This window comes from Catharus ustulatus, chromosome 22, assembly GCF_009819885.2.
Source record: "Catharus ustulatus isolate bCatUst1 chromosome 22, bCatUst1.pri.v2, whole genome shotgun sequence".
NCBI lineage: Eukaryota > Metazoa > Chordata > Aves > Passeriformes > Turdidae > Catharus > Catharus ustulatus.
This window is the reverse complement of record NC_046242.1, coordinates 5531626-5545267: the sequence shown is the minus strand read 5'-3', so window position 1 is coordinate 5545267 and position 13642 is coordinate 5531626.

Genomic DNA, 13642 nt, shown 5'->3' with positions numbered 1-13642 from the left:
GGGTTTAGGTTGGGAATTAGGGGAAATGTCTCCATGAAAGGGAGTCACCACCCCTGCAGGGATCTCAAAGCAGCGTGGATGTGGCACCTGGGGACATGTCAGTGCTGGCCTTGGCAGTGCTGACATTGAACTCGATGACCTGGGAGGGCTTTTCCAGCCTAAATAACCCTGCAATTCCATTCCCACAGCGCCAATGCTCCCATGGGAAAAAACCCATCTCCATTTCTGCTTCCTGCACTTCTCCAGACACACACCAACCCCCAGCCCATCTGTCACTGCCCGGGAATGGTGAGCAGGTACAGACCCTGAGCAGAGGTGGGACCTCAGCTGGGTTGTCCCATCCTGCAGTGGGAAATTGCCCCACTGTCACTGTTGAAAAGCAATAAAGAAGGAAGGATTTACTTTGGGATGGTCGTGGAACCTTCAGCCACCAAATGGGTTCTCCAAAAATGTGAGAGACCCCAGGGGATGCCCCATGGCCTCTCCCTTTATTGGAATGAAGCAAAAAGGACTCCTCTGCTTCCTTTTTGGACACAAACCTCTGGTGTTTGTGGATTAATTTTCCTGACACTTCAAAGCTGTTCCCAGAGGGATGTGCCAGGTGGCATTTTGGGGTGTGTGGGAGCTGCTGGGCATCATTTCCTCACTCAGATCTGCCCCAAAGGAGCTCGGGGGGGGCTCATTTAAAGCAGTCTGAGGTGTCACAGCCGAGCCCAGAGTGATGCTCACGGACCCGAGGGCAAAGCTGCAGCTTCTGCTTCTCCTCCCTGGGCTTCCATCCTGGGGGAATGGGCTTCTTGAGCTTCCATCCTGGGGCAATGGGCTCCCTGGGCTTCCTGAGCTTCCATTCCTGCAGTTCCAGCCCGGGACTGGTGTTTGAAGAAGGAGCTGGATGAGCCTTGTGCGATTTGGGGAATTGCAGAGCGGGGAGGCAGCTGGGAATATTGGGGGTAAAATAACATCAATAAGGGATGGAGCACGAAGGGAGCCAGCCGGGGCTGGCCGGCTGTGGCTGATTTAGGATTCACTTTGAAAGCAGATTCCCCTTCAGGGGAAACACGTGCGGCAGGAGGAGCTCGGGAAGGGGAGGATTGAGGGAGAAAAGCGGAGTTTTGTGGGGCCAAACCCCTTCGGGCCGGTAATTCCCACTCGATAACTGGAATGTGAGTGGGGAGTGTGAGCGGCCAGGATTCAGCTCGGGGTGGGCACTGGGGAGGGGAGAGGCTGGTCCTGAGCGCAGGAATCCAGCACATCCCTCTGGGAACAGCTTCAAAGTGTCAGGAAAATTAATTAATCCACAAACACCAGAGGTTTGTGTCCAAAAAGGAGACAGAGGAGTCCTGGAACTTTATTCCAATAAAGGGAGAGGCCATGGGGCATTCCCTGGGGTCTCTCAGATTTTTGGAGGACCCAGCCTCCTTTTTATCCCAATTTCCCATCCACATTCCCCTCTCTCTTTCCCCATTGCTGAGGTACTTGAGAGGCACAGACTTCCCAAACACTGATACCTGAGATTCCCCTCTAATGTACAACCCTCCCTTTTCATTTTTAATTTTTATAGAATTCATGGTTTTCCCCATTGTTTCTTTCACCTTCCAATACCCAATTTCATTATCAGTTTGTTTGTAAAGACAAATATCTTTTCCATCCATCAATCAGTGGAATCCATCCCATTGTTTCTTTTCTCTCTACCAGCAGACCCACAGCTTGTTTGTAAAAACAAATCCAACATTCCTCTCAAAAGGCTCTCTCACCTCAAACACCTTTCCTGCTTGTAGACTCTGCTCTGCTTTCTCTTTTTTTTTTTCAAACACTGCCTAATCACACTAATTAATACATTCTGGTCTAATTCTTCCCGGCTTCCATCAAGTTGAAATCAGCTTTTATCAGCGTTTTGCCGTGGCTGTGGTGGTTGGACAGGTCCGAGTGCTCCTTCCCCAGCTGCTTTCTCCTCCCCTAAGGATGATTGGAGTTGCCCTTTAGAGCCAAAATTGATCATTTTGCCCTTTGATCCTGCTCTCTTCTTGCTCCCCCCTTGCCTTGTGCCAGCAGGAGCGATGAGGGGCACTGGGGATGGGTCAGGACAGACACACAGGTGGTTTTTTCTGCCCAGAAAAAGCTTTTTTTTTCTCTTGGAGCACACAGGAGCGATGAGGGGCACTGGGGATGGGTCAGGACAAGCACACGTGGTTTTTTTCTGCCTATAAATTTTTTTTTCTCTCTTGGAGCACACAGGAGCTCATCCCTGTGGAGCCTGGGGGAGAAGGAGGGTCTCAGGTCCATCAGATATGGGGTGGGAGCTGCATCCCTTCCCCTTATCTCTCCAGAGGGAAGGGGATATTTAATCCCAGATATTTAATCTCAGACTGGGGAGCTGAGAAGGTTTGGGGGATCCTACACGAATCACCCCAGCTTGTGGCCCCCAAAAATGCCCCATCCCTGCCCCCAGCACACACGGACAAAGCAGGGGCAGTAATGGAAGAGGCTTCAGGATGCTTTGGGCACATTTGCTGATATTTCCCGGGGGAAATCCCTGCTGTAGAGCCGAGCCACCCCTCCCTCGCTGCTGTCCCCGCTGTCCCTTGGCTGCTGATCGATCCCCGGTGTCACCCGGGGCCAGGTCAGAGCCGGGCTGGGGGCAGGAGTCACCCCCATCAGCTCACGGTCATTAATCCCAATTATCACACGTGCCAGGGCGGCTCGGAGCGCATCAGCCCCGGCTCGGCTCGGCTCGGCTGCCAAACCCAGGTCCCGCCGGGCTGAGCCCTCCGTGGGCAGTAAAAAGGGAAAAGGGTGGAAATTTAGGAATAGGAGGAGCACAGACCCCTAGTTTTTAAAGAGCACAGACATCAGAGTGTGCCCTTGCTGTCCCCTCTCCCTTCCCATCCAATCTCCCCAAAAGGACCAGAGGCAGCAGCACCACACCAGGACTCACACTATAATTTTTTGGTTTTTTTCCCCAGCAATTATTTGCATTGTAAATCTCAAGAAAATTTTGCCTCTGGCTAACACTCCCCTCCATCTCTGCGCTTCTGAAAGCATTCCCAAAATATTCGGGGTGGTTTCCCAGCTGTCCGACCATTTAGAAGGACCAAAAAATGATCAAATTCCAGCGGCTGCTCAGTGCAGGGGACTTTGCTGCTGCATTAGCTGGATCGGCTCGGAAAATGTATCCTTCAATCAGTTTGAGCCCCTAGGCTTGATGTAATTTTACTGCTGCCTTCTCTCTGAGGTGCTTTTAGGGCTGCTATCTCTGAGTATTTACAGCAAAGCGAGGAGAGGCTGGGCTCAGGGTGGCAGCCCCTGCTTGGCACAGGGAGTTTTTCCAGGGTTTCATCCTGCTCTGACACGATCGAGGAGCATTTTTCAGCACCAGCAAAACCCCCAGCCTGGGCAGGAGCTGCTCCTTAAATCCTCCCATCCCAGGTTTTTTCCCCTCCGGGGGTTGAATTTGCTGTGGGTGCAGCTCCTCCTGGATTTGCGAGGGAGATCTCTGATTTTTGGCAGCTCTTCCATCCAGGTTTTCAGGAGGAAAAGCGTCCCTGGAGGTGAGGAAAGCTGCGAGTGATGCTGCACCGAGAGCTCCAGGCTTTTCCTCAGCCTAGAACCGAGCTCAGCGTTAAGCCGGGCTCAGAACAAGCACCGGGGTTGGGCGTGCGTTTAATCCCAGCTCAACCGGACAAAAGGACAAAGCTTAAAGTTCAGCACGAGTTTAAACCGCTCTGCGAGGTGGAGCCAAAATCGCTGAATCCAGCCCCGCAGGAGCGCTTCAAACGGAGCTAATTGCGCATTGTGTGCAGCCCTCGCCTCCAAAATCACCGCGATTAATTCTTGGGAAGGTTCTGCAGCAGCTGCACCATCCACACCAGCGCTGCTCCAGCTGGGCTTGCTGGAATTTTGCTAGAAAAAGGGATTTATTAGAGCGGCCTGTGGTTGTGTTTTAGGTAGTTGTGGTGAATCTGAGTAAATGCACTGCCCAAAAAACCCACAGGGGAGCAGAGCAGGGAGAGGAGAAATGATGGGAGCCTTCAGTGTGGCCTGCAGCGCTCCCTGCTTGTCCTGCACCCTGAAATTTGGGAGATTTCTGCATCATTTCTGCTTCCCTGGATTCTCCCAGGGGATCCCTGCTGTCCTGATCCTACAGGAGGATCCTCACTGCCTCCTCCATCACCTCTGGGGCTCCTGGGCTTGCTTGTGTCCCAGTGCTGTGGGATGTGACAGAGCCAGTGTCCCCAGCAGGGGCTGCAGTGACAGCCCGAGTTGTGGCTGCTGGGAATTCATCCCCACTGAACCCCACAAAACAGCTGATCCCACACCAAGGGCCTTCAACCTCATCCTGCTTCTCTTTCCTCAGGTGAAACCCATCCTAAACCCACCCTGTGCCCATGCAAAACCCATCCTAAACCCACCCTATGCCCATGCAAGACCCTGTAAATGATTTTTATCCCCTATTTTTTATCCCACCCTGCAGATAATCCAAGTTAATTCACCCTTGGCCTTTGACATGTCCCCTTCCAATCATTTTGAAACATCCTGGATGGATGGAAATGCTCCAGATTTTGGTGACAGGGACAAAAAACTTGTCCTGGGATTTTGTAGCTGCCCTTAGGTCTCATCCATGCAAGGCACCACAAGGGATGCACCCCAAACTGATTTTGTTTTCTGCCCATCCCTCTGTCCATCCCTCTGTCCATCCCTCTGCCCATCCCTCTGTCACATCTCAATCCAGCCAAGGCTGAGCCAGGGCCGTTTGCTGCCCTGGCCATGCAGATGAGGGTGAAGTTGTTAGTGTGGTAAATGGAATTCATTCATCAAGGGGAAGAGAAGATCCCGAAGGGAAGGGCTCTCATCCATCCACTCCCTGCCACCTCCAATGGGCATTTTGTTGCCTGCATCTTCATCTCACAGATGCAGAAATTCCAGCACTGAGCCGAGTTGGCAATTCCAGCAGGAGGAAGCCCAGAATCGCCCTGCCCAGCTCCCTTTGCATGCTCCAGGCTGGGGAGGTTGCTAAGTGACAGCGTTTGTGCTCTCACCAACTCAGGGCGAGAACCTGAGCGCTTAAAAGCAAGAAAAAGGCGATTTAAGGACCTGATAACCCTGAGCTTGGGGGGCTCTTTGTTCTGGGAGGAACGGGGGAATTTCGCTCAGGGAATGGCTGGGAATTCCACCTTGCCTGCAGAGCTGGAGGTGCCCAGGAGAAAACCCCTGAGTGGTTTCAGCCCAGATTGAGCCCTAGGGATGCCGTGCCTCAGTTTCCCTGCTGTGTGCAAGGCAGCTCAGGTGTGCGGGGACAGCCAGGTGCCACACAGACACGCAGGCTGTGACAAAGGCTCAGTCTCATCTCTCTTCCCCCAGGCAAATTCCCGAATGGGTTGGGTGGACCCCTAGAGCCCAGAGCAGCAGCAGAGCTGGGTGCAGCCAGCCCAGCCCTTCCCCTCTTGGGCTGCCAGGCGGCTCCATTTACAGTAATTTCACAATTATGAGCCACGCCTTACAACACAGAGTGTGATAAAAGGGATCTGTTCTATCACCATCTGTTCAGGGTGGGGGCAGTGATCCTGATCTCCACGGCAGATATTCTGCTAATGGGCCATCCACTGAAACCAGGCAGGGCATTGTTCTTTATCTTTTCACAACCCATCCTTCCTCCAGCCAGTCATTTTCTGCTCATGGCCATTGAGTCCCACTGTGGCACTGATAAAATTACTGCATCCCATTGGGAGTTGCTCCAGCCAGGGGGAAGAGCCCAACATTTCTTACCAAGATAAAACCAGAGGTTTTGGGACACTAAGGGAGCCCCTTTCTCCACTGGACTCCAGAGGAAAACCGGATTTCTCCACATCACCACTGGAGCTCCGGAGGGAAACTGCACCTTGTACAGGAGCACTGCTCCAACTGAGCCACATCTGTCACTGCAGGAGGATGCAGCCACCATGGAATGGGACTGCTGCCAACACCCTGCCTGACGGGTGTCAGGTTGTACTCTGACTGTGTCAGGGTTTGGGGTTTGTTTCTTTGTAGTACTGTATTTCTATTTTAATTTCCCTAGTAAAGAACTGTTATTCCTAATTCCCATATCTTTGCCTGAGAGCCCCTTGACTTCAAAATTATAATAATTTGGAGGGAGGGGGTTTACATTCTCCATTTCAAAGAGAAGCTCCTGCCTTTCTCAGCAGACACCTGTCCTCCAAACTAAAACAGCAACTTTTCATTCTTTGTCCATATATGAGCCACACCTGATTATAAGCTGCACTTCGGGTTCCCACCAAAATTTTAGTCAAAATGGTGCAGCTTATAATGGTGAAATTACTGTATTTTTTTTTTATCCCGCTGTTGTTGGGATTGCTGTTCTGTGATCCCATTTACAATCATTGATTTACCACCGAGGCCTCGATAACCAATTTGGAGCAATTGGAGCTGTTACCTCGCTGCAGATCACTTGCTGCTGGTAGAGAGAGGAGGAAAAGGGGGAAAAGAGAGGGAAAAGAAGGAAGAGAAATGGCTGGAGCTCCCCACAGCCAGCCTGGATCCATCCCTCTCTCCATTGCACATCCCTGCGAGGCTGGGAGGGTGTGTGAGTCCTGTGGTAGGAGCAGGGAGATGGTCCTGGCTCCCTTTATTGGGATTTATCTTGGATTTGCCAGCACAAAGGGCCTGCAGGGGAGGGAAGATCCCAAGGAGGGTCCTGAGGGTCAGAACTTGGGAATAAACTGGATTTTTCCACCACTGACTGGACAGCTATGGGCACTCGTGGGCAGTGCACCCAGCTCCAGCAGCAGTGCTGGGAGCTCTTTTTCACCTTGGATTCAAAAGTTTCTCCTCTCTCTGCTCAGCTTTGAGGCCCTGGATGATCCTTCCCTCCAGGCTGGTTTTGCCTCTTCTTCTGTACCTTTGGGAAACACCTTTTTGGAGAAGGGGGGTGAAGGAAAAGGAAATCCCAACCCCTAGAGGGAAATCAATGAGCTCAGAAACAAAAGCTTCCCCAGCTCCATCGGGCAAAACACAATTTACAGGATGGAGGGGCAGGATAAAACATTCCAGCACTGTCATTTTTAGCAATAAATTTCCAGTTCCTTCACAGCCCATCTGGAAAAGAGTTCAGGTGTTCAGAGTGCCTCGAAAAGCACGGCTGGGGTGGGTTTGGGGTGTCTGTGTTTTCAGTCAGAATGAGCTCAGAGGTGGGAGGGTGTCCCAGAGAGGCTTTGCCTCCCTGCTGATGGATGGAGAACTCTCTGCTGGCCATAGCCTCCAAGATAAACCCAAAATCCAAAATCTCGTGGAGAGAGTGAGAGGATCTGGTGAGTGTGAGCACTGCAGGGATTGAAAACATTGTGAGAGTTCTTAGAGTGGAGAGAAGATAAATCAGCAGTGAAGCAGCTACCTGAGAGCTGTGCTAATGGCAGCTTAAAAAACACCCTCATGAAGTGATCCAGATGTGTGGGAATTGCTTTTGGGGACAGGGGTGTGCCCTGCTTGCGTTCCCAGTGTGCCAAGGATGCTGTTTGGTGGCAGGGAATCACCCCAGGAAGGAGCTGTTGTGGTGAAATGAGCTGAGTTTGCTGCTGCTGCTCCCAGAGATCCCTGGTTTGTGTTTGTCCCCCCTCCAGTGCTCCCTGCTGGAGTGGAGATCACCCTCAGAGCTTTCCATGTGCTCCCATGCTCACCAGGACACCCAGTTTGGGAACCACACCCAGCACCCAGGGTGACCCCAGCCACTGGAACCAGCAAAAACCACCCAAGGAAACACCTCAGAAAAACAAACAAATAAACAAAAAACCTTCCAAGTTGCAAAGGTCCCCAAATTCCCAGTTTTTCTGTGGGGAAGAGGAAGATTTTTACACAATGTGTGGAGCAGGAGGCTCTCCCACAGAGCAGGACCCAGTCAGCATCTCCTTCCCAGCTGTGCCAGCCACAGATTTATTTGGGCTGTCTGGGCTTTCTTCTTCTTTCTGGTTCTGGAGTAATTCAGAAAAGAAAAAATAAATCACTTTCCAGAGGCATCATCTGTGCTCTGTCTCGGTTCCAGTCAAAATCAAAAGGGCTGGGTTTGATTTCCAGCTTTTTAAGGTAAAAAATAAATAAATGCAATCAAAGGATGTGTCAGGGGGGAAGAAACTCCAGATCAAAAGATTGAGGCGGCTCATTGTGAGCCAAGGAAACATGTCAAGAGGAAATATTTTTATTTCTGATTGTGGGGGATTTTTTTTTCCCTGTCCTTTTTCTCCATCAGGTGCAGCAGGGATAAATCCAAGGGGCTTAGCCCAGCAGGGATGAATCCAACCTGGGATAGTGAGAGGGGTTTAAGATGTCCAGGAGGGCTGGAATGAGATGATTTTTAAGGTTCCTTCCAACCTAAACCATTCCATGATGCTGTGGGAATCTGGGGTGGGGAGAGGGCAGGGATTCCCCATGGAGCTGCCTCCAGAGGGACTGGGGTGAATGCAGAGGGTTGGGATCACCAGGATGGGGGTCAGTGGGTGGGCACAGCCCTTTGCAGGCACTAGAGATCAAAGGTGGGACTCAGAGATGCTCATGGATCTCTCCCAGTGCTTCTCCAGCTCGTGTCCCCTCTCTCCAGCTCCAGAAATCCCTGAGTGGGTTACACCAACCCCAGAAATCCCTGAGTGGGTTACACCAACCCCAGAAATCCCTGAGTGGATTACACCAACCCCAGAAATCCCTGTCTGGGTTACACCAGCCCCAGAAATCCCTGAGTGGATTACACCAACCCCAGAAATCTCTGGGTTACACCAACCCCAGAAATCCCTGTCTGGGTTACACCAGCCCCAAAACTGCAGATTTTTCCACTTCCACTGTGGATACAACTCAGAGAATCCTCTCCTTTCTCTAAGTAATCCCAGAACCATCTGAGCAGCAATTTTTCCTCATTTTTTTCCAGTGGTAAAAGCAGGAACTGAGCCCCCTCCATGTCCCCCCCAGCCCCAAAGCTGTTTATTAACCTGCTCAGCGGGGTCCTGCCAGCTGAAATGGATTTCAGTGCTGGGACAGACAGGGATGGGCTCCCAGGAAGCAGCAGGATCATTTCCATGGCATTGATCGGGGCAGGGCTGCTGCTGCCTCAGCACTTTGGACCCCTGGATTTCATCAGTGGAGTGCTCAACCCCTGCTAATTGGATTTGCCATCGTTAGGGTGATCTATGCCTCCTCCAAGTGCTCTGGGCACGGGGCTGGCTGGGATTTTAGCAAGGACAGGGAGCCAAAAAGGCCTGAACCTGCAAGGTCAGGCAGGCAAAGCACCCTGGGCTGTTGGGACATCAAATGTTGGACAGCAAACACTGGGACATCAAACACTGGGACATCACTCCCTGGTGGAGGCAGGGACAGAGCTGGAGCTGGACTTTGGGCTGAAGGAGGATTTCATTTCTAAGGGCAGAATCAGACCCTGCAAATCCAGGGTCAGAGAGGGTGTGAAAACAGGCTGGGATTAATTCCTGAGCAGTGAATTAATGCAGCATGAATTAGGCTGCACCCCAAACTGCAGCCCTGAGCCTGTCATGGATTGAGGCTGTGCCAGTGCAGGGTAAACTGAGGCATGGCTGGGTGAAGCTTTGTCACAGGGGGCGTTGGGGGACTCTGCTCCTTGTCCCTGTCATACTGGACCATGACAAAGATGCTGTTTCCATCCCCAGTTTGGTTTTTTCCCCAGATGTGTCTTAGTTTAAGCCACTTTTTCCTCAATCTGGTTTCTCCTCATCCTGTAGAGCAGCTCTTTAGATTTCCAAAGAAGGCAGAGAGCTAAGACCAAAACCAGCTGTAAACACACTAATTTGCAGGGAATTAAAATCCTTTTTTTTTTCCTCCTGGCCAAAAGGCTTTGTTTTAACCAGACTGGAAAAAAGAAATAAAATAAAAGTTTTGGCTGCAAGCATGAGGAGAGCCCAGGAGCCTCAAAAATCAGGTATTTGGGGGGTGTTTGCCCTCAGAGGCTGGTTTTCAATCATGTCCAAGAGGAGCCCTTTGCAGGAGGGAGCAGAGCTGGCAGACGGATAATTGGGAGCCGTGTCACGGCGGGTCAGACAAGCGGCTCTGCCCTGACCTTTAAATCCAGCAACTCCCAACTCCTGGCTTTTCTGCAGCCAGGCTGCTGGGACAGCATCTGCTGCCTGCCCTGCCTGCCTGGGCCGTGGAGCCAGGAATAACTGGATTGATTTATCCCAATTGGCCCTCTGGACTGATCCCAGCCATGCCTGTGGATTTACCACAATGATCCCTCTGGATTGATCCCAATTGTCTCTCTGGATTTACCCCAACCATCCCTCTAGATTGATCCAAATTGTCCCTCTAGATTGATCCCAATTGTCCCTCTGGATTTACCCTAGACATCCCTGTGGATTGATCCCAGCCATCCCTCTGGATTTACCCCAGACATCCCTCTGGATTGATCCCAATTGTCTCTCTGGATTTACCCCAACCATCCCTGTGAATTTATCCCAAACATCCCTCTGGATTTATCCCAACAATCTCTCTGGATTTGTCACAACCACCCCCTGGATTTATCTCAATTGTCCCTCTGGATTTACCCCAACCATCCCTCTAGATTGATCCAAATTGTCCCTCTGGATTGATCCCAATTGTCCCTCTGGACTGATCCCAGCCATCCCTCTGTATTTACCCCAGACATCCCTCTGGACTGATCCCAACCACTCCTCTGGATTTATCCCAATTGTCCCTCTGGATTTACCCCAACCATCCCTCTGGAATTACCCCAGATATCCCTCTGGATTTACCCCAACCATCCCTCTGGATTGATCCCAGTTGTCTCTCTGGATTGACCCCAACCATCCCTGTGGAATTACCCCAACCATCCCTGTGAGTTTACCCCAACCATCCCTCTGGACTGATCTCAACAATCCCTGTGGATTTATCCCAATTGTCCCTCTGGAGTGGTCCCAACCATCCCTCTGGATTTACTCTAACCATCCCTCTGGATTTACCCCAACCATCCCTCTGGATTTACCCCAGCCACCCCTCGGTGTGTGAGTGCTCCCCAGAGCAGAGCTGGACAGGGACAGGGACAGGGAATGCTGGCATGGGACCCCAGGGACAGCTGGGTCAGCCCCAGCAGTGCCAGGATGATCCCGGCAGGGGCAGGAGCGAGCTCCGGGAAATGATTCCCGGCGGTGCTGAGTCGGGGGAATGGAAACGAGTCCGGGGAATAAAAACGAGTCCGCTCCTTTACGGGAAGCTGGAGGGGGGAGCTCAATGAAAATGCAGCCGTGGTTAAAGGATCTCCTCTCCCAAAGCCATCCTCATCCTTTGCTGAAACGCTGCAGTGAAAGCCCAGGGGTCTGGAGGAGCAGCCTCTGTCCCAAATCAGAGAATTCCTGAATGATTCGGGTTGGAAAGGACCTTAAAGCCATTCTAATCCCAATGATACGAGCATAGACACCTTGCCCCACACCAAAGAAACCCAGAAAGGCCCCAAAATTCCTGGCAAGCCCTGGAGAGCAGCAAAACTTCCTGAAAAGCATTTCAGAGGGGTGCAGTCCTGCCGTCCTTGGGAAGTGCTGGGGGATTCCTGAAAAAAGGGGAGAATTCCCAGCAGGATCCTTGAGGGGTTTGGGAACCTGCAGCCAGGAAATTCGGGCAGCACAGAACCATCCTGAGCTGGGAGGAAGGGAACGACATCCTCATGCAGCGGGGAGCCCCAAAATTTGGTATTTGGTGGATTTTCCTATTGCCGGTCCCTGGAGCCTCTCAGGAGCCGGTGCTGAGCTCCAGCTGGTGCGGAGACAGGAGCATCCATCCCTCCTCCCTCCCTGGGGAGGGATCTGCGCCGAGCCAGGCAGGAAAAACAGCCGCGAGCCCCCAGAAATGATGGCACAATTACCAAAGTAATTAAATCGCGGCTGCCGCGCAAATCCTGCCCCGCTAATGTCAACAGAGCCGGGTCCTGATGGATTCAACTTCCCCCGGACACTCAGGGATGTTCTTATCCCGGGAATATCCCTCCATCCGCTGGGATGTGGGGCAGGTTTTTGGGGGTACCCTATTCCTGGATAAATCCCACCCTGGGGACACGGCTGGATGTGGCTGGAGGCATCTCCAGGAGAGCACAGGGGGGTGGGATTGGGGGAAAAGAGCCTACAAGGTGAGGAAATGATGGAGGGGATGAAGGAAAAGGGAAGGGGTGACCTCAGCACGGGATAATCCCGATTTTTCACCCCTCTTTGATCCCTCCTCTCTCTGAGCATCGATGCTCTGGGGAATTTGTGGGGTTTTGTAGGAGTTTAAAGGATTTTAAAGCCCGGCTTGGGGAGGTTGGGGACATCAGGGTGCAGGTCCCCAGCTCTGCCTCCTCCTCACAGGTGGCTCCTGCAGCCTCACAAGGCCAAATTAAAATGCAAATATGTCCCTGCCTGCTGGGAGCAGATAGTGAGCACTAAACAGGGAAAGGCAGCAGGAATAAACACAGGGAGCTGAGGGGAGCTGGGAGCAAGCTGCTCTTTCATTATTTTACCCGTTTTTTTTTTCTTTCTGTGACACTCTGCTGTTTGTTTGGGGATTGTTGAATGGGACCTGAGGCAATCAGGGGGAAGGTGCTGGGTTTGGGGTAGCACAGGTGGGTTTGGGGTTTGTCCCCATGGGTGCCACCAGCCCCCAGCTGCAACCTCCATCTCCACATCTCCAACCACTCTGGGGTCTTTTTTTTTAATTATTTTTATGTCCCAATTGGGTCATTCCTATGGGAAAAAATTAAACTGACAGTGGCAGAAGTGAAGAGGACCAGACACCATCAGAGCCTTCAGAGAGTTCACATTTTCTTAGGGTTTGTCCCTGGGTGTTTTGCATTTGCTGAAGGACTTTCAGGGCATCAGCACCCTGCAAAAATTGGTGGGGAGCTGCCTTCCTGGTATTCTGAATTCCCAGAGGGACTGGGGCACTCAGGGGACTGTCTGTGAGTGCACCCTTGTACCTGAGTAAAGTCTTTACATGTATATATATATATATGTATATATATATAAAGCCTTTTTATATATATATATTTTAATTCTTTATCTATCTATCTATATATATAAATAGCAATATATAAATAAATATATATGCACCCTCCCATTAGAGATGCATATATATGTATGAAGCCTAAATACATCCATATGTATGAAGTATAAATACCCACATCTAAAGGCACCAGTGGATAGATGGAGCCTCACAGAAGGGTTTGCTCTCCTCACCCTGAGCAGGGCTCTGCTCCCTCACCCAGGGGTGACTGGAATCAGGATCCTGATGCTGGGAACTGCCTGGAGGGGATGCTGGGGGTGCAGGACACGAACTGGGGGATCCTGCAAACGCTGTGGGGCTGTGGGTGCTGCTCCCCAGGGGTTCTGGGTCTGAGCTCCATCCATCAGCTGCAATGGGAGGTGATGGGCTGGAAAACCGCTGCTGATGCTCAGTGTCAGACCTTGGCCTTGGATACAGCTGGGAGAGCAGCCAGGAGAAGTGGGAAAACCTGGCAGTGGGGACACCCCGTGCCAGGGCTGGCCAAGCTCCCTGATTCCCGTGGATCTGTGCCTGTTGTCTCCATCTTCCACCTGCACAGCCCCAGGATGCGCTCATGGACCGGAGTCAGGCGCTGCTAGATCTTATTACAACTATAAAATTTTATTCCATCTTTTCT